Raw genomic sequence first — 18,155 nt, 5'->3', positions numbered from 1 at the left:
GCCTGGAAAAATCATGAGATCTAGCAGCAAATCAAAGCCCGCCCCGCGAACAGGAGGAGCCCTGCCATGGCCGGGCGGGGCAGCGGCAGTAGCGGCTCTCGGGGATGAGATGTCAAGGCGGGAGGGAGGGCGAGGCGAGGCCAGCGCGCCGGCCTCCTCCTGGCGCTGCAGCAGCGGGGATCCGGATTGCAAAGCCGGCGGCTCGCTCTGCGGCCGGCGCGCTCCTCCCTCGGCCTGGCTGGAGATGGTACGATCCGCCTGGAAAACGCCTCCTCGCCTTCCGGAGGGAGTTCGGCTGGCCGGGCGGGGAAGCAGGGCGTGAGGCAGGCGGCCAGGTGCCATAGCAACGCAGCTCAAGCTCCGGGATGGAACTAGCCATATCCCTCAGGTGAGTCTGCAACGATGCACCACCAAGCACCGTGTGCATGCAAAAGGAGGTGGTGTGGGAAACTGGCGGGGTGGGGGCATCACCCTCGGCCTCATCCCCACAGGCTTGTTGGATCAGGCCCACGGCCCATCTCGTCCTGCATCCTTGTTCCCATATTGGCCCCCCAGATGCCTCAGTGGGGAAGCCAAAAGCAGGAGCCACGCACGAGGGCCATCTCTCTCCTGGGGTTTCCAGCAACTCGTATTGGCATCGCTGCCTCTGACTATGGAGGCAGAGCAGAGGCATCCCGGCAAGTAGCCCTCCATAGCCCTCTCCTCCCTCCGTGAATATACCAGCATAAAACACACACAACAAAGGGACCCGGTAGCTGGGTTTGGGGGCTGCTCAAAAAGACCTCCCCAGCCAGTCAATTATTATTATTATTATTATTATTATTATTATTATTATTATTTATTGTGCCTGTTCCTATTTCTCTCTCAAGTTCATGGGCTGCTGCTAATCCACACTGGAAAGTGTGCCCCCACTCTTAAAAAGACAATAGATTCCTTACAGCCAGATGACAAAGAGAGAAACATGTGTGTCATGGTCTCGCGATGTCCCTAAAGGCCTGGGTTGCATGAGAGATGCTCAGCTGCCCAGGAATTCCCACATGTTTGCCCCAAAGGATTCTTGCTGGAATGCAGCATCAACAGGTAGTGTCTGTGGAAAGGGGCAGAAAAAGAGAGAGAATAATTTCAGGTCTCATGTAGGTGGTCCTGAGTTGTGGTACCATTAGTGTTTGTTTTTTAGATTCTCAAGCTTTCTGCACACAAACTCTCATTTCAAATGTTGAAAGAAAATGAAATGAATCGACCTTGCCTAGATTCCTCACAGGTGCTCGGAATGAAGCCGGATGTTGGAAGATTCAGGACAGGCAGAGGAAAGTCCTCCTTCTCACAACACACAGTCAGCTTTGCTCCCAGGGGATGTAGTGATGGCCCCCAACTTGAATGGCTTTAAAAGAGGATTAGATAAATTCATGGAAGATGAGGCTATCAAGGGTTACTAGATAATACATATTCATGGGCAGTTTGGCCCATATATTTGGGACCAAGAGAGGCAGCTGCTGCGCATGAAACTGCCTTAAATTGAGCCAGGCTACTGGCCCATTTAGTTCAGCGATGTGTATTCTGCCTATCATTCTGTCTCCATTCTGTTGGAGCCAGTATTGTTCGCATCCATCTGTCTCAAGAGACAATGGAGTGCACTCTGGGGGTGAAGTCAGACCTCTGCCTTATCAGCACCAAAGTGACATCCCCAGGGTGCAAGGTGTCTGGAGGTCCTGGGCTGCCCAAACGACAAGACCCCTCCCTCTCGGCCTCACTGATGTGGTCCAAAGGAAAGCAGAGCAAGACGTTTGGCACCAGCTTGGCTGCAGGAGTTGCTGGAAGGAGGTCTACAAGGCGCCATCCAACCCTCTTAGGGACTCCACTCTGGATCTGTGTAGGGTTCACTCCTTAGCCTTTTCTTCTCCCAAATATGCCCCACAAGGCAATGGAGGTTTAGGGCCAGAGTTTTCCTTCTCCTGGATGGGCTACTTCCCAGGTGGATGAGCCCCATCTGCCCCTCACTTCCCTCTACAGCACATGCACGTTGCCTTCTTGACCGTGGGACCCACTCTTGGTCTCATCCATTCCATCTGCCCGAGTCCCTAACTCACCCAGGGTTTGAGACCTATCAGGTGTCCTCACCTGGTTTAGCCGGCCAGTAGACCCACTATATTCCCCTCAGTATCAGTGGCTGGGAATCACAATTGGGAAGAGGTGCTGTTGGCCTTAGGTCCTGCTTGTGGTCTTCCCCTTGGGGCATCTAGCTGGCCACTGGGAGAGCAGGGTGCTCCCATGGGCCTGATCCAGCAGCCTGTCTCTTCATAGGTTCTTATTACATTTTAAACAAAATGAATCCTGTGGCACCTTGGAAACCATTTTCATATTTTGGGTGGCACTGACTTTCATGGAGAAAGGCCCACTTCATCCGACACACAAAGGGTCCACAAGACATATATGTACATTTTAAACCCCAAAGTTTGCAAATTGTGAAGACTGAAAGCAATAAAATGCACAGAGTAGTAGCAGAAGTCACCCATTCCTGTGTTAAGGAAATGTGCACAAGATAAGAAAAGCTCACCCCAAAAGGATGAGAATAGTGAGAATACCGTCTTGCAGTGCTGATTTAATACCTAAAGAGGGACAAAGGCTGTTACTTTCTTTCAGGCGAACAATGCCCACCCAGTCTTGATTGAGTCCAAATTCTACAGAACCAAATTTGCTGCTAAATTTTATTTTAAGCAGTTTTACTCTGGAAGTTGTGCCCAGATTTAGAACTAAAGCCAGGTGTTTTCAGGTGCTCCTAAGCGAAACGGTTTCAAGGCTTTAGAACAGGGGTAGACAACCTAAGGCCTGTGGGCCGTATCGCCTTCTCAATCCGGCCCGCGGACGGTCCGGGAATCAGTGTGTTTTTACATGAGTAGAATGTGTGCTTTTATTGAAAATGCATCTCTGGGTTATTTGTGGGGCATAGGAATTCATTCATTCCCCCCCCCCCCAATATCGTCCAGCCCACCACATGGTCTGAGGGATGGTGGACCGGCTCACGGCTGAATAAGTTTGCTGAACCCTGCTTTAGAAACTTTCTGAGCACTCTCAAGGAAAATGACCATTTCTGCCTATTTCAATGCCAGCAAGTGCAGCATTCATTCAGGTGGACCACACTAAGTGTTTTCTGAGTGGGAATGTACCTCCCCAAATTATGGGTACCTGGGTCAAGGCAGTCAAAATCCTGAGGGCCTGAAAGCTAATTCAAAAGCTAGTATTGAATGGAGTGGGTCTAGGCTTGAAATATACCTGGTACACCAAATTTCTAATACCAGATGACATGCAGCAAAATGGAATGTTGGAAAGAAGGAAAGAAAAGAAAAGAAAAGAAAAGAAAAGAAAAGAAAAGAAAGAAAACACACACTAAGAGACTCTGCGGACATCAGACATAATGAGATTACTCCTTGGTGTGTGTAGCAAACTGCGTAGAATTCAGTCACTGTTTGGAATTCCTGTCCTGCGTAGGCAGAGGTCATGCAGGGACAGTCAGTTCCAGGAACAGCTGTTCCCTCTTCACACGCTGGGCAAATTAACGGATTCCTAGCTGCCCGCTTTATAGCTTTTTGCTGCTTCTAGGCAAAATGTTTGGTTTGTTTCTTCCAATTAATAATGCTGTAATGGTTCGGTTAGATCTGCCATGTGGAGCACAGGGTGGGTGTGTACCTGCAACTTTGTTTCCAGAGTTCCAGCTATGCACAAAAGGGCACACCATTTTGGGTTGATGAAGTGGGCTCTGGCTGCAAAATAGGGAGCAATAGTCTAAGCACGGTTACGGAGTTTGCAATTGGTTTGATGAAATGCTGTAAAGAGGGGCTTGAGATAAAGACTGAAGCACAGGCTTGGGGTTGGTGGGCTGCAGGGGCCTGCCCAAAGTCTGCCATGCTTGGAGTTGGATCCTTTCAGAAATACAGGCAGCTCTTTTAACGATCTTCTAAATTGTCCTGGACAGGATTGCAGCCAAGCGTACGCAACCAGCTGCCTTCCAGGGGTTAGAAACACAGAATTATAGAGTTGGAAGGCTCCCTGAGGGTCACCTACACCAATGAAGGAATCTTTTCCCCAACCCCACGACCCAGAGATGAAGAGTCTCATGCTTTACCAACTGAGCTATCCCAGGTCTGGACTCGCAACTTCCATCAACAATCCAGCCAGCAAAGTCAGTGGTCTGGAAAAGTAGGAGTTGTAATATTTTGGCAAGAACTTTGGAGATTCAGAAATGAATCTGCAGAAGCCCAAAACAGCAGCAAGGCAAGTGCAGGGTGTAAATCAGCGCCTAAATCAGAGCAGAAGGTGGGTTTCCCTTACTCTTTCAAGCTCCCCATCTCTGCGAGTGACTATGTGACTGTGCATATAGGTCCATGGGATGGTGGTTATTTGAGATGAATTAAGTATGCAGCATTCGCTTAATCTCAGTACTGAACACTGCTCTGGAGTCCTTTCTGATCAAGGGAGCTAAGGAATACTTTAAATAATAATAAAATATTTTAGGCACAATATAAATAATAAGTGGAAGGGTGTCCCACATCAATTTTACTCATACAGTGTATATACTGCTTAGCTACAACAGTTTCTGAGCAATATATGAAAAATACAATACAGAAAAGAGAAATATCAGTCAGAATGATAAAATAAGACTTCAGTTAAAATGTCTTCAGGAATGAAAAAATATTCAGTAAGTGCTAGAAATTAAACAAGGAGAAGGGACCTCAACTGGAAGGGAATCCCACAAAATTGGGACCCTAATATTGAATGCAGGGCTCCTGGTGGGTACAGTAGGCATTTTGCTTCTGAATACCAGTCTGGGGGGGGGGCAGGAGGGGAAGGTGCTCTTGTCAGGTCCTGCTTGTGGGCTTTTCATTGGGGCCACCAGGATGCTGCGGCCTTGGGCAGATTCAGCAGGCTCCTCGTGGGCTCTCATGAGTCACGCCTCCAAGCCATGGGGACCACGAACAACAGCTCCCCCAAAGCCCTCAGCAATTGGGCAGGGTTATAGGGGATCAGGCAGTCCTTGAGGTATCCTGGACTCAGGTTGTTCAGGGCCTTGTAAAATAATAAAGGTAAAGGGACCCCTGGCCATTAGGTCCAGTTACGGACAACTGTGGGGTTGTGGCGCTCATCTCACTTTATTGGCCGAGGGAGCCAGCGTACAGCTTCCGGGTCTTGTGGCCAGCATGACTAAGCCACTTCTGGTGAACCAGAGCAGCCCACGGAAACGCCATTTACCTTCCCGCTGGAGCGGTACCTATTTATCTACTTGCACTTTGACGTGCTTTCGAACTGCTAGGTTGGCAGGAGCAGGGACCGAGCAGCGGGAGCTCACCCCATCATGGGGGTTCGAAGCGCCGACCTTCTGATCAGCAAGTCCTAGGCTCTGTGGTTTAACCAACAGCACCACCTGGACTTTAATGTTGGCCTGGAAAGCTAGTGGAAGCTTTTGAGCGCAGGAATTAGGTGCTGATGACAGGCTGTGCCTGTCAAAAGTCCATCTGTAGTTTGAGGGCATTTTTAGCAGCCCACTTGCTTAAAGCTAAACAGATTTCGGTCTGGTCAGTGCCTTGATGGGGGACCACGCGGGGATCCCCTGCCCCACTTTAAGCCAATTTGAGCTCTGTTATGAAAGAAAAATGGGGTGTAAACATTTTTAGGTGGTGCTGGTCTACTTTTTATTTTGGGGGCAGAGGTATTTTTCTTCAGCATTTCAATTGTTGTGAAGAATTTATTTTTATGGCAAAATAATAGCTGTATGCCTGTTTTGAACAAACTGTATAAAGTATAAATAAATAAATGGAGTGACTTTGGGTCCAGAAAGATGGCTTATACTTATTTAAAATTAACTTCAATGGTGAAAGGGCAGTTATCCAATCTGACCCTGCCCTGTGACATGCTAGAAACCCAGTGGGGGCCTAGTGGTTAGAGTGTCAGGCTAGGACCTGGGAGACCAGGGTTCAAAGACCCACTCAGCCACATGGGCCACCTTGAGCTCCTGGGAAGAAAGGTGGGGCAGAAATGCCACAATAAAGGCGGAACAACCATGGAGAAGGAGGGATTGTCGTTGTTCCTTGTGGCTGCAGCCTGCACGATCCTTCATGACATCCAGGTCCCGTGTGGGCATTTTGTTTAACTGCGAATAAGAAGACCATTGCGTATAATTACAAGAGTTCCGCTTCCTCAGGGGAGTTCCACCTGGGAGCACCAGCCATGTTGCAAGGCCCTGCCGAGGTGTAATCAGCAAAATTAAGACCAGAAACAAACACGGCATGTTTGCACAGGTGCCTGTGGTGAGCACCAACAGTTTGATGTAGTTCCAGTGAAGGAGGAAAACCTTAATGCGGGGGAGAGAGACACACACAGAGAGAGCTGCTGGGTTTCTTCTTGACACCTTCTGCTATCCTGGGATAACAATCCCTTAACTCACTTCAACCTGTGCTGTGTCATTATTGCAAGGTTCCAGAATGACCTAGTTTTCAGGGACACTTTGGTGTGGCTTAATATCTAGCAGCTGCTGATTCCACACCAGCCGTGTAGTTGTCCGCATGAGAGCCAGAGTTGGGCCAGGATTGCAGAGACCCGAGTTCAGATCTCTGCTTAGCAGGGAAGCTCACTGGGTGACACTGGGCTGACTGCAATCTCTCAGTCTGACCTACAAATTGCAAACAACAAATTACTTGGTTTGTGGTAAGGGCAAATTGTGGGGAAGGAGAAAAGCATGTATACCACCACAAGTTCCTTTGAGGAAGGGTGAAATATAAGTGTCGTAAAACAAATATTTTGCTCACTCCCTCTTTATGGACAATCTGGAGGATACTGTTGAAAGCCTCCCCACCCAACCTGATTCATAGTTATTTCTCAACCACCCCGTTTATCCTGAAACACCAGTTGCATCACCAAACTGTCCAGTGCAAACAGGCAAAGTGTGTGGAGGCTACTGCAAGTGTAATTAAAAGCTTCCTCCTCGGGAGGGAAGTTTGTTTATTTTATTTATTTATATCCACAAGACTTTTAGACAGCTTGATTAAATAAAAACCTCAGAGTGGTTTATTTGCAAAACAGAATAAAACCTCACAGCTGTTTACAGAATACCTCCCTCCATATCAAATGCTTGTGTTTGATTGCCATATTGCAGTAAAAAAGACCAGGAAAAAACATGAGTTGTAAACATGCCATACTTTGTTTTTAAACAAGCATTGCAGGGGGTTGGACTAGATGACCCTTGGGTCCCTTCCAACTCTATGAATCTATTGTTCTAAGCACACACACAGAAAGGTTTACTCCCACAATCTGTAGAAAGAGAAGCAGGATCTTGAGATCGTCAAAAAGATAAAAGCTAGGCAAAGAAGAGGCAGGAATCAATTATGCCATATACTGGTGCTACATCAGACCTACTTAAATGTTTGAATCTCATGAGATTCAAAGGGCTATTCAAAATAATGAATGGGAAGAAGGAATATGGGGTTGCCCTCTCCTGTAATACTAAACTCGGGGGGGGGGGTCATCCAGTGAAACCACTTGGCAGAAGATTGAGCCCTATTTGCACACAACCAATAGTTGACCTATGGAACTCACTGCAGGAGGAGTGTTCAACCCAGTGCTGCCAGCCATAATGAGATTGCCTTACCAAGTCAGACCCTTTGGTCATCTAGCTCAGTACTGTCTACACTGACTGGCAGTGGCTCTCCAGGGTTTCATGCAGGGAATGACTCCCAGCCTCCCTGGGGAGGCCATTTGGAATTGAACCTGGGACCGTCTGCATGCGAGGAAGATGCTCTCCCTCTGAGCATCATTTCATCGCAGGCGCATGCTCCCATGTGGGCGACTTTATATGTTGCCCCTCCTACAAGACCGATTTCTGAAAATGCAATATTTACCACCCGAAACTGAAAGTGGGCCCAGAAGGATGTCCTGTAAGCTCCCTCCTGACGACTTTTGCTCCTTATCTCTGCTTCATTTTATCCAGATGCTCCACAGGGACTTAACTGCCTATTAGAATAATTTAGGTTATTTTCAGAATCTAATCTGAGAAAACAAATTAAAGCATCCAAACCCTTCATTAGTTCTCAGAGAAATCATTGCTCAAGTCAAGAAGGAAGGCAGAGGCCGGCACAGTCCTGGCCCTGCTAAGAGGCATTAATTACCTGCCTTTTGAACGCGGGGAGGGGCTTGGGAGAAGGGGCCTCCCCAGGGAAGAGCAGTAATAGACACTTGTGATGGGAAAACGCATGTGCTCTTTTGACGTTTAAGCACACCCTTGCCACCTTTTAAAACCCAGTCACCTTGAAGTAACCCCTCTTCTTTCTTTCCAATACGCCGGCAGTTTCTTTTGTGATTCTGTCTCACTGAGCTGCATGAATGCACTCCTATATTTTTTCCTCAAGGTCCCCTCTGTCCTACCATTATATTTATCAATATTGTACTTATAATATTGGCTGGCAGCAAACCGCAACAGCAAAATACAGCGGCACAGACTTTGCACTAGAGAGGCACCATTGACCCACATTGCTGCATGAGGCTTCAGCCCACAGGAACAGCTCTGTCTGGAAATAATCCAGTCCCACTGGATTATATTGAGAAATCTGGTGGGTGTCCAGAAGAAAAACACACATTTATTTCTGCCTTGCATTTTAGCATATAAATTGTCCCAAAGCAACTTGCAAGTTAACACTGATGCACACTTTAAAAAGCAAACATGCACATACAACAAGTTACTTGTAGTTGATACGGTGCCCCTCTGGATGGCAAGGGCTAGAGCTCCAGTCAGCCCCACCGAGCATGGCCAGTGGTCAGGGATGATTGATGGGATTTGTATTCTGTAAACATCTGGAGGTCTTGGGGAAGGTTGTGGTCAGTTGGATCCTAGCACAAATCTCATTTAAGCCACGAACTGACTCTTTGGCCTTATGAGTAGACCTATCTGCCACCACAAGAAATGGTGATGGTTGCTGGCATATATGATTTTAAAAGGAAAATAGGTTATTAGTCCTCATGGCTATATACTTCCTTCAGGATCAGAGGCCCCATGCCTCTCTTGTTGTTGTTGACATCCATCTGTCCTGAGATACAATGGAGTGAGCCTCCAGTGAATCACTTCTTTAATAAAGCAGAGCAATTTAAATTTGCAGTGCCTTGATTTACATCAAATGGAGGAGGCCTCAGTGCCATCCCATTGTCTCTGAACACCAGTAATAATAAGATATTAGTTTACCAATTTTATTCATTTATTTACCCTTGCATGTGGTCCCCACTGGTTTCCTAAGAACATTAAGAAGAGCCTGGCTGCAGGATGAGGCCAAAGGGCTCCCATTTAGTCCAGCATCCTGTTCTCACAGGGTCCAATCCTCTCCTGGAAAGCCTGAAAGCAGGATCTGAAAACAATATTCTTCCCACCTGCAATTCCCAGCAATGGGTATTCAGAGGCATCCTGCCTCCAACTGTGGAGATAAAATAGAGTCATCTTGGCTAGTAGCCATTGCTAGAGAAATCCACCAGAAATGTGTTTGAGAAATGTGTGCACACTGCTGCTTGTCCTATGCGTAAAAAGCACAAATCTGAGCAATTTTCTGTTTGACTTTTCTAGGCACAGATCTGAATGGTTTCACCTCTGCCCCATCACTTTGCCTGGAAAACCTGCTCTTTAGTGCTAAATTGGAACAAACAGCAATTCACAAAAAACCCACTTGCTGTTTATTCTGATTCAGTGGATGTAGCCTACCTTGATTTCAGCAAGGCATTTGACAAGGTGCCCCATGATATTCTTGTAAAGAAGCTGGTAAAATGCGGTCTTGACTATGCTACCACTCAGTGGATTTGTAACTGGCTGACTGACCGAACCCAAAGGGTGCTCATCAATGGTTCCTCTTCATCCTGGAGAAGAGTGACTAGTGGGGTGCCACAGGGTTCTGTCTTGGGCCCGGTCTTATTCAACATCTTTATCAACGACTTGGATGATGGACTCAAGGGCATCCTGATCAAATTTGCAGATGACACCAAACTGGGAGGGGTGGCTAACACCCCAGAGGACAGGATCACACTTCAAAACGACCTTGACAGATTAGAGAACTGGGCAAAAATAAACAAGATGAATTTTAACAGGGAGAAATGTAAAGTATTGCACTTGGCCAAAAAAAATGAGAGGCACAAATACAAGATGGGGGACACCTGGCTTGAGAGCAGTACATGTGAAAAGGATCTAGGAGTCTTGGTTGACCACAAACTTGACATGAGCCAACAGTGTGACGCGGCAGCTAAAAAAGCCAATGCAATTCTGGGCTGCATCAATAGGAGTATAGCATCTAGATCAAGGGAAGTAATAGTGCCACTGTATTCTGCTCTGGTCAGACCACACCTGGAGTACTGTGTCCAGTTCTGGGCACCACAATTCAAGAAGGACACTGACAAACTGGAACGTGTCCAGAGGAGGGCAACCAAAATGGTCAAAGGCCTGGAAACGATGCCTTATGAGGAACGGCTAAGGGAGCTGGGCATGTTTAGCCTGGAGAAGAGGAGGTTAAGGGGTGATATGATAGCCATGTTCAAATATATAAAAGGATGTCACATAGAGGAGGGAGAAAGGTTGTTTTCTGCTGCTCCAGAGAAGCGGACACGGAGCAATGGATCCAAACTACAAGAAAGAAGATTCCACCTAAACATTAGGAAGAACTTCGTGACAGTAAGAGCTGTTCGACAGTGGAATTTGCTGCCAAGGAGTGTGGTGGAGTCTCCTACTTTGGAGGTCTTTAAGCAGAGGCTTGACAACCATATGTCAGGAGTGCTCTGATGGTGTTTCCTGCTTGGCAGGGGGTTGGACTCGATGGCCCTTGTGGTCTCTTCCAACTCTATGATTCTATGATTCTATGATTCAGTGCTAAAGAGCAGGTTTACCTAGGGAACAGAGATGTGGATAAGTCCTATGTCTAACTCTTTTAGAGTCATATTAGTTGGTGACTGTCTAGTTTTACTGTGAGCTTCATAGAAAAGGTTCCCATCCAAGGAGCTGCTTGCACCCCTGCATTGCTTCATGAATGCTGCAGCCTCCCTGGGTTCCAGCAATAGAATGACAATAAATGCCAGGTCCGTGGTGGTTCTGATGAAGAGCAGCTTCCACAGCTATCATACCCAATTCATTAACATGTATGATGGATCAATACAGGTAAACCATTCTTATTTTGAGTGCCTGGTTATTTACACATTTGGGATGCCTCAGTTGCAAGAGAATAGAGCCCTCTTTGCCAAAGTGCCTGTCACTGGGGAAAACCCAAACAGAGAACAAAAAACAAATCCTCCACAGATCAGCATTAGTATCTCTAATGTTTGATTAGGAAAATACTTGTGATAGAAGAAGGCTTAGCTACTGGAGGGCAGCCTCTGCCAAACTGGCAGTATACAGATGGTTTGGATCAGGGGTTGGCAACCTAAGGTCCATGGACCACAAGTGGCCCACGGGGGCCATTTAACTGGCCCACGAGCTGCCCCCAAACCGAGCTGCCCGATTGGTGAGTCCCCGCGCACTGCGCTAAACCAGCACAGCGTGGAGACTCGCTTCCGCGGTGCCGGAAATTGCATCTGTGCAGGTGTTGGAAATCGTGTCTGCACAGAGGCAGACACTGCAAATCATGGGCCTGCGCGCGCGCAATCCGGCCCACAGAGGGATCTCTGCTGGAGTGAACCGGCCCAGACAAGGTAAACCTTGCCAACCCCTACTTGGACTCCAGCTCCCATCTGCCCCAGCCAGCCAATGACCAGGGATAATATCTGGATGGCATGCAGTTGGGGGTAGTTGTTCTAAGGATGGACCCCCAGGAGGACTTTTTCCAGGGGGCTTTGGATTCCAGTTACATCAGGGAGGTGAACAAGGTGGATCTGAATGCCATTGCCCCAGCTCAGAGCAATGAATTTGTGTAGGAAATCTGCCTAGTAGGTATGGATTCAAATTCATTTGAATGGCTTGCAACAGAGGAAATTGCTTCCTTAAATTACAACCCTAGGGAAAGGGTTACGCTTTGGCTGTGTTGATGTGCCAAACAAACCCATTTTCACTGCTAACATTCTATTTATCAATCTAATATTTATGAGAGTTATTGTTAGCAACCACAAAAGAGAACAATGCATGTCAATTGTGTGGCAGCAGTGCTGCAATTTATCTAAAAGGACTCAAGGGCACAGCACCCACTAAACAACTTTGCCTAACTGTCTAGAGTGCCTCTACATTTGCCTACATGTACAGAAAACAAGGCACCCCTTAATTCTGCAGAAAGCTGGATAGAGACAAGGGTTTTCATTCTCTCTCTTACCACTAGAAAGAAAGATTTGGGGCAGATAAAAGAAAGGACTTCTTCATGCAGCACAGAGTTAAACTGTGAAACTCCTTCCCACAGGAGGCAGGGACGGCTCTGAAAGAGGATTAGACAGATTCACTGACCACAAGGATATGCTCTGTCTCCATGGTCAGAGGCAGTGAGGCTTCTGAACACCAGTTGCTGGAAACCACAGGAGGGGAAAGAGCTGCTTTTGTGCTTGGGTCATATTTGTGGGTTTCCTATTGGAGCATCTGGTTGGCAACTGTGAGAGCAGGATGTTGGACCGATGGGCCCTTGGCCTGATCAGCAGGCTCTTCTGATGTCCTTGTGTCCTTAAAGCTCTGCCTATCAAGGAAGCAAGTGAAACACCATTCTTAATGGACAGGTCTGGCCCAAGACATTTTGGCACCTGAGGCGAACCACAAAATTGTGGCCCCTCTGGCTAGGGAAGAACGGGTGAGTCAACCAGAGAGGGAGTATCAAATCAACCTTACCTAACAGTTGAAATGGGAATCAAAGGCTGTCACAGGGGGTGGGGAGGGGGGCTGCTTTCAATCGTGCTGTGTGGGTGCAGAGCCCAGGAGACCCCAGAGGGCAGCCCCAGGCAGGCATAGGCGTGTCTTCAGCCCCCTCAAAAGCCAGTCTCCAAGGAGCATACCAGCACTGACACCATGGCAGCGGTGGCAGCAGTGGACAATGCATTCTTTGGAGGCTGGATCTGCTACCCCTGTAGATGCTGCCACCCGAGGCGGTTGCCTCAGCTTGCCTCATGGGTGGGCCAGCCATGTTAACGGGGAAAATAGTGAATACAACAGACCTTGGTGAAATAACTGCCTGCAGCTTTCACACATTTATCCCGATCTGAGCAAACAAGCTGCTATGGCCACTTATCAGGAGGTTCCTTCCACACTGTGCAGGAACTGGGCCCTCCCTAATGCTGCGTCATTCACCCACGGGGAACGTCTGCTGTCAGTTATGAGACAGCCACCATCTCTGTTGTCGTCCCCATTAATAACCTTCCTTCCAATATGCTCTTTAAGCAGAGAACTCTCTCAGTGCATTGGCACTGGAATTGTTTTAAGATATTTTAAGATGACATAGATGATGCCTTCCTGGAACAGATGCAAAAAGAAGGGAGATAGTAGTAATGGGGGACTTCAATTACCCGGATATTTGTTGGATGTCAAACTCAGCCAAGAGCATAAGGTCAAACAGATTCCTCACTGGCCTTGCAGACAACTTCATTGTCCAGAAAGTGGGAGAAGCAACAAGAGGAACAGCCATTTTAGATCTGGTCCTAACCAATGTTGATGACCTGGTTAGTGGGGTAGAAGTGGAAGGATCATTAGGCGCGAGTGATCATGCTCTTCTGAAGTTTACTATACAGCGGAAAGGAGCAGCCAAGCATACTAGGACTCAATTTCTTGACTTTAAGAAAGCTGACTTCATAAAACTTAGGGAAGTGCTGGGTGAGATCCCATGGGCAGCAATACTTAAAGGAAAGGGAGTTCATGATGGCTGGGAGTTTGTTAAGAGGGAGATAGTAAAAGCACAACGTCAGGCAATACCAATGAGACGGAAACATGGAAGGTGCTTAAAGAAGCCAGGGTGGCTATCTAAAGAACTTTTAACTGAGTTAAGATTAAAAAAGGATGTGTACAAAAAAATGGAAAAGGGGGGAAACCACCAAAGAGGAATTCAAACAAATAGCCAGCACGTGTAGACACAAAGTCAGAAAAGCTAAAGCACAGAATGAACTCAGGCTTGCTAGAGAGGTTAAAAGCAACAAAAAAAGGCTTTTATGGGTATGTTCGTAGCAAAAGGAAGAACAAAGAAACAGTGGGGTCACTCAGAGGAGAAGATGGTGAAATGCAAACAGGGGACACAGAAAGGGCTGAACTCCTCAATGCCTTCTTTGCCTCAGTCTTCTCCGATAAAGAAAACAATGCCCGACCTGAAGAATTTGGAGCAAATGATTCAGCAAAGGAAACACAGCCCAGAATAACTAAGGAGATAGTACAAGAATACTTGGCTAGTTTAGATGTATTCAAGTCTCCAGGGCCAGATGAACTGCATCCAAGAGTATTAAAAGAACTGGCAGATGTGATCTCAGAACCACTGGCAGTCATCTTTGAGAATTCCTGGAGAACAGGCAAAGTCCTGGCAGACTGGAGGAGGGCAAATGTTGTCCCTATTTTCAAAAAGGGGAAAAGAGAGGACCCAAATAATTACCGCCCGGTCAGTCTGACATCAATAGCAGGGAAGATTCTGGAGCAGATCATTAAGCAAACAGTCTGTGAGCACCTAGAAAGGAATGCTGTGATCACCAATAGTCAGCATGGATTTCTGAAAAATAAGTCATGTCAGACTAATCTGATCTCGTTTTTTGGCAGAATTACAAGCCTGGTAGATGAAGAGAACGCAGTGGATGTAGCCTACCTTGATTTCAGCAAGGCATTTGACAAGGTGCCCCATGATATTCTTGTAAAGAAGCTGGTAAAATGCGGTCTTGACTATGCTACCACTCAGTGGATTTGTAACTGGCTGGCTGACCGAACCCAAAGGGTGCTCATCAATGGTTCCTCTTCATCCTGGAGAAGAGTGACTAGTGGGGTGCCACAGGGTTCTGTCTTGGGCCCGGTCTTATTCAACATCTTTATCAACGACTTGGATGATGGACTCAAGGGCATCCTGATCAAATTTGCAGGTGACACCAAACTGGGAGGGGTGGCTAACACCCCCAAGGACAGGATCACATTTCAAAACGACCTTGACAGATTAGAGAACTGGGCCAAAACAAATAAGATGAATTTTAACAGGGAGAAATGTAAAGTATTGCACTTGGGCAAAAAAAAATGAGAGGCACAAATACAAGATGGGTGACACCTGGCTTGAGAGCAGTACATGTGAAAAGGATCTAGGAGTCTTGGTTGACCACAAACTTGACATGGGCCAACAGTGTGACGCGGCAGCTAAAAAAGCCAATGCAATTCTGAGCTGCATCAATAGGAGTATAGCATCTAGATCAAGGGAAGTAATAGTGCCACTGTATTCAGCTCTGGTCAGACCTCACCTGGAGTACTGTGTCCAGTTCTGGGCACCACAGTTCAAGAAGGACACTGACAAACTGGAACGTGTCCAGAGGAGGGCAAACAAAATGGTCAAAGGCCTGGAAACGATGCCTTATGAGGAACGGCTAAGGGAGCTGGGCATGTTTAGCCTGGAGAAGAGGAGGTTAAGGGGTGATATGATAGCCATGTTCAAATATATAAAAGGATGTCACATAGAAGAGGGAGAAAGGTTGTTTTCTGCTGCTCCAGAGAAGCGGACACGGAGCAAGAAAGAAGATTCCACCTAAACATTAGGAGGAACTTCCTGACAGTAAGAGCTGTTTGACAGTGGAATTTGCTGCCAAGGAGTGTGGTGGAGTCTCCTACTTCGGAGGTCTTTAAGCAGAGGCTTGACAACCATATGTCAGGAGTGCTGTGATGGTGTTTCCTGCTTGGCAGGGGGTTGGACTCGATGGCCCTTTTGGTCTCTTCCAACTCTATGATTCTATGAGATATATATATATATATATATATATATATATATATATATATATATATATATAATATCTTGAAGTTTTGCACAAGCGATCTCAAGAGCCAGGCACAAATGCTCCGAAACAAATGAAAACTTCACCAGTATTTCTGAACCAATAATAAGAATGTCTGCCTTTCTCTGTCTCTCTTTCTCTCAGCAGGGAGACAAGCAGGCACAGCTGGGTTTGCGGAACTGGTTCACACCTTGTTGGCCACAGGCAGATGAATGGCTAACCCCAATGTAAGGTCAACTCTAAAAATAAGAAGAGCAGCTTGGTGTGGGTCTTTCTGCAACACACACAAGTGTTGCTGGCTGGGCAGGAGCCACAAGTGGCGGAGAATGTGGTAGACGTCCTGGTGTGTTCCTGATGCTGGGGAGAACAGCCAGAGAGCCAAACCCCTGTGGAAGCCAAGCACTCATTTCCAATCGCACACTGTGCCACTTGGGCCTTTGTTGGGATGTGCTTGGACCTGGCAGTGCCTCTCAGTTAAGGGACTATCTGTGGCCCAGTCTGGAGTCAGAGTCTGTGGAGCAGTTCAGGGCACGTGTAGCTGGTGCTGTGCGTCAGAAGAACAACTTCCACAACAACTGGGGGAAAGAGGATTGGCAAGCCAAGCACATTTTGCAGGGTTGTCTGCATAAATTGTTCTGTTCCTGCAGCAAGATTGTGGAGCAGTGTCAGGGGTGGGGATGAGGGGCTGTTTAAGGCATCAGAAGAGCCTCAGTGCTACCTACGGGGCAGCCTCTGAAGGTGGTTTGAAACTAATGTGAGTTCTGATCACATCAGATGTTTGTAAAACACATCCTCCCCTCCCCTCACTGAAATTGTAGTTTGTTTAGGGTGCTGGGAATTGTAGCCCTGTGAGTGAACTACAGTTTCCAATATTCTTTGGCGAGTGGGGAAAGGATGTGCTTTCAATATATGGTTGGTTCACAGCCCTAGATTTACAAACTGGAATGGAGTGTTATTTATTTAGATTTTATGTACTGTGCTGCTTAATCACCATAAACAAAAACCCTATAGTGGTTTGCATAAGACAATATAAAAATTTATAAAATATAAAAATTTAGCTCATAATACACCTGCCCTGGATCAACTACACCTAGACAGCTTGTGGGTCCATTTTAAAGTGTTGTTTCTTTCAACCTTTAAAGCCCTTCACAGTTTTATCCTCAAGGGATTGGAAGGACTTAGCCCAGGCATCCCTAACCTTTGCCCTCCAGATGTTTTGGACTACAATTCCCATCATCCCTGACCACTGGTCCTGTTAGCTAGGGATCATGGGAGTTGTAGGCCAAAACATCTGGAGGGCTGCAGGTTGGGGGGTGCCTGACATTTCAATAGTGTCACCTGCTGACTGAGGTAGAATAGAATCATAGAATCATAGAGTTGGAAGAGACCACAAGGGCCATCGAGTCCAACCCCCTGCCAAGCAGGAAACACCATCAGAGCACTCCTGACATATGGTTGTCAAGCCTCACCTCTGCTAGGTGAGGCATGCGGTTACCAGAACTGGGCCTTCTCAGTGGTGTCTCCCTATTTCCCCCAAAATATACAATTTCACTTCTTAGTGTTAAGGGGGTTGGGCAGGCTGTATGCTTGAGCCCCCTTCTAATTCCTGGAACCAGCATGGATTCAATTCCTGGAAAAGCCAGGCTAGTTTCCTGATGAGGTAATGGCCCTCTAGGTAGGGGCCATTAAGGTAACAAAGGAAGTGGCTCCATGACAGACAGCAAATGGGTGGGATGCCCTTGCACAACTTGCTGGTAGTTATAAAGACAAAAGCCAGAGTGGAGAGTTGTGTGTGCGAGCCAGAGGCTGGAAGCAAGCAGGCTGCAGCCTGGGCAGCTGGGAGGCAGAGCCATGCCTGATTTCTTCTTGAATCCAGGGCTGTGGCTATGGGAGAAACAAGACCTTCTGGGGTGTTAATGCTGTGAGCCCCTCCATGGTAGTACCAGGTTGCATATATGTGCAAATAAGCCATATGTCATAAAGACACCACAGTCTCCACTGAGCCTCATTCCAAGGAAAGCAAACCCTGGCTAAGCACCTGGAACCCTTGGAATCTTGCACCCCTTGGAGACTGAGGGTGGCGTGCAACGCTATGTTGCTCTTACGATTTTGTGGCTTTCAGTTTAATACATGTTATTTTTGTTAGGATATTTCCGTTCCACCTTAAAAGGGAGCAGGCTTTGTGAGTCACAGAGTGTGCGCATTTCCTGTTCACAGGAAGTTTATGTTTTCTATTGCTTTCGTTT

The 18,155-nt window shown here is 47.1% G+C and overlaps 2 long non-coding RNA genes across 2 annotated transcripts; one reads left to right on the top strand and one right to left on the bottom strand.

The window, feature by feature from the left end:
• The first annotated feature begins 247 nt into the window (after positions 1-247).
• On the top strand, positions 248-18,046 carry LOC309523585. The gene is made up of 3 exons (XR_014215453.1): positions 248-388; positions 16,054-17,259; positions 17,388-18,046. It is a non-coding gene; the product is annotated as an uncharacterized lncRNA (long non-coding RNA).
• Positions 10,980-16,143, bottom strand: LOC309523595. Its single transcript, XR_014215466.1, has 2 exons — positions 16,073-16,143; positions 10,980-11,174 (listed from the first exon to the last, which is right to left on the bottom strand). It is a non-coding gene; the product is annotated as an uncharacterized lncRNA (long non-coding RNA).
• Positions 18,047-18,155: the final 109 nt, after the last annotated feature.

The sequence above is a fragment of the Podarcis vaucheri genome, assembly GCF_965113315.1.
Source record: "Podarcis vaucheri genome assembly, chromosome: Z".
NCBI lineage: Eukaryota > Metazoa > Chordata > Lepidosauria > Squamata > Lacertidae > Podarcis > Podarcis vaucheri.
Note: the sequence above shows the minus strand (reverse complement) of the source record. Positions and strands in the feature narration are given on the sequence as shown.